The sequence below is a fragment of the Syngnathus typhle genome, linkage group LG1 (assembly GCF_033458585.1).
Source record: "Syngnathus typhle isolate RoL2023-S1 ecotype Sweden linkage group LG1, RoL_Styp_1.0, whole genome shotgun sequence".
In the NCBI taxonomy this organism is placed as follows: domain Eukaryota; kingdom Metazoa; phylum Chordata; class Actinopteri; order Syngnathiformes; family Syngnathidae; genus Syngnathus; species Syngnathus typhle.
This window is the reverse complement of record NC_083738.1, coordinates 14,875,001-14,878,535: the sequence shown is the minus strand read 5'-3', so window position 1 is coordinate 14,878,535 and position 3,535 is coordinate 14,875,001.

Genomic DNA, 3,535 nt, shown 5'->3' with positions numbered 1-3,535 from the left:
GTGATACCATTTCAGTTAAACGAGTAACGCTCATTCTAATCCAAAGCCTCAATCTGTCTGCTTACACTAGATATTACACTGTCGTGTTTATCTTTTGCTGGGCACTAGAGAATATCGGCAGAGGCAGCAGCCAATGTAACCCCTGAACACATCCTAATTGCTCTGATATTCCTCATACCATTGGCCCTCATTTGTGTGTTAAGGATCAATTTTTCCTAATGCATTGCACTCCACACCTCTTCCCTTGTTTCTAACTTTACTGGTGCAGAAAGAGAGCGAGGGAGTAATGGAGCAAACCCATCTGTTCACCTGTCAGACCTTTTTACCTCACAATTCATGGCATGTCTGTTTGTTGAAGTGCCCTTCCTCCAGCAGCAGACGCCCCCAAGACATGCTGCAGTAGTGGACAATTCTCGTATAGCTGGAAAAGGATGAGCTGTTATGATAGTTTGCTTGGGTACTGTTTGTGGTTGGGTGTGTGGCTGGTCTCCTTGTAGAAACAATTAATTTTAAAATAAAACAATCAAGCTGTGACTGACAAATAGACCTCCAGGTTTCATTTAAAAGATTTCACAAGAAATATGGCATTTACCATACATTAATTACAATACATAATTGTCCCCTACTCATCCGACAAGTTGGTAACAAAAAGTCTTCAGCGCTTGGTGTGAAATGTTTTAATTCAATGTGTTTGTGAATTAGACACAATACACCTCACTGGGCATTTTGGCCTTGCCCCAAGTGCATCTGCAAATTGAAGCAGCTTTTTTTTAGATGGCACTCTGTTCAACATACGGCTGACAACGCATTGTCTTGCCATTTCTTAAACCCCTTGCTTTTAGCCAACAGTGCCATCTAGAGAAGTGTAAAAATACAAGTGGTTCATGAAGCAAATATGGAGATTCAGTTTCCCATCACAAATATGCATTTTGCTGCCACTCTCTGGTCATACTTGAAGTTGCAATTCAACCCAGCCCCAGTGTTTATGGTGTGCGGGGTCTCACGCTCCCATTTGTGAAAGACTGGCAATAGTACACTTTGTCATAGATACTCAAGCGGAAACATCATGACAGTCAATAAAAACAAAGCGAGTAAAAGCAGTGTCTCACAGCCTCGAACAATTGTGGATATCACCAAAAATCCGTCTCGTCACTTATGAAGCTGCGCCTGTCAGGACTGTGAGAATGATGGACGTATTGAAAATAAAACTACAAAAGTAAATGTCTCTTGTAAACTACACACAGTAATGAAGATGGCCAAGGACAACGGTGTCTGTCAGTGCTCTAGAAGTCCTTATTTTAGTTCAAGAGTGGCTCATTGAAGAGCACCGTGGAGAGCGTGGTGTTTGTCCACTCAATTATCAGACGTCACAATTGTTCTTAGCGCTTATCAGAGCACCTTGACAGTAATTTAGTAATTATTAGTAGACTGAACCTCTCGGCGGAGGATGGAAGGATGTGTCAGCTGCATTTTGCACTTCCTAGCAAAGGTAATTGCCACAATGTCAAAGCATTACGATAGCACGCAGTATTGATTAATAAGACAATAAAAAATCTTTGTGGCTGGATCGTAAGGTAATGTGGTGACTCACAGTGAAAATCCTCAGTACAGTATTGAATTTTTAATTTTAATAGTACTGGGCCAAGGTTCATAAGATCCGTGTAAATGCTCACACGTGATCTGACTGAAGCCCTGATTATTTCTTTCTCATTATCATATCAGATTGATAGTATATTGATACAATCATGTGTTCTGCTTAATATACAGTTTACTGCCATATATATCTGCATGTCAATAGGTAATGTAAGGAAGAGTCCTTGGGAGTCACTTAATTGAAACGATAACTCAATTTTGTATTGCAATAATGTCTCTGTGCTCTTGCACAGGAGGGTGTCATAAAATCTCCTTTTTTTTTAACTTTAAAAGCACATGCTCCCACGAGTCCATGCATAATGCACACATTATTAGATTGGTTGATTTAATGACCGAACTAAGCAATCAAGTATTGTCTCCTAATCTGCACGTGGCACCGATAATGGTAATTGTTCATTTGTAGCCATATTGCTGTCACTTAACTCAAGATTGCCATCACCAAAGAGCATTTATCGGTATTTATTGGAAGATGTGTAATGTCAAAATGCGTGTACTATGTTTAACTGCAGCATATGAGAGGATAATTAAGGAATGGATGTAGAATGGGGCCGATGCTTATGTTTGACATTTACTTAAATGCCACGTATCTCTGCAGCCGCTTTTATGACATAACGTAGCATGAAATTGTAGTTGTGAGAGCTGGGAATCGCAGAGTGACTCACAACACTATATTTTTTTTTACCAATGAACACAATAACAATATCACTATTCTACACAATACTACGACTACTACGACTACTACTACTACTACTACTACTACTACCAATAATAATAATAATAATAATAATAATAATATCTATATTGGGGAAAACAGCAATGCATCAATGTATCTATGCCTTGGAGCAGGAAAAAAAAAACACTAGAGTCCCGTTGAACTGAAAGAATACATTTCATTGTGAAGTTTTTTTAAGTGAGTAAAGCTACATTTTATTTCACTTCTATAATAAAACAAGAAAACAAGTAAAGCTGAAAGACTATAATTGAATGCTTCCATATTTACTTGCTTCAAGAACAAAACTGTCACATTCATGACAACTCCAGCTGCTACACTGATTTTTTTTCTGGTGTCGTCGTTTTTGGCTTGTTGTTTTTTTCCCTCCGCACCAACCGCACGCTCCGAATAAAGTATATGAAGTAATCATTTTCACTGCAGACATCAGTCAGAGGAAGATAGGAGCTAGGTATATCACTTCCCACCATATGGTCATGGCTGTCAAGCACCAGCCAATCAGGTGGCCACAATTGGACACAGTGGTCCTGTTGTGATTAAATAGTTCCAAGGACAACTGTGGCACACAGGAAAGCTCTTTGACTGGACTGATACTCATCTCTGGGTACTGATTGGAAGTTACGTGTTTCTCTCTTACGGTGTCTGTCTGGATTTGTTATGTTTTTCATTCAAACGTTCCCCCCAGGCTCACTTACTTTTTTTTAACAGAAAATATTAACGTGACTATCACTTGGTTCAAAATCATGAAAAGTAGAGAATGGGCCTAGCGTGGATATATTTTGTACAGTTTTCAGACAGAAAATCACAATGAAATGTGGACATGAATATACCATCAAGACATGGACAAAATATAGTATTTTACGACAGAGCATCTGGAAGTTACAACTTTTTTTGGATACAATTACACTGTTGTTGAATCGTAAACAAGTCATTAAGAAATTTACGTCTCATTGTTTCAAAAAGTAACCAAAACATAGAGATCAGTGGCAAAAGCTGCAAAATAAAATCCAGAGACTGAAAAATAAATTCCCAATGGCTTGCCTGAGAAATATAAGCGCAAAAGACACGCACGCGCGCACGCACCCGCACACACACACACACGTACACACACACACACACACACACGCACACACACTGGATTTGGATCGATCT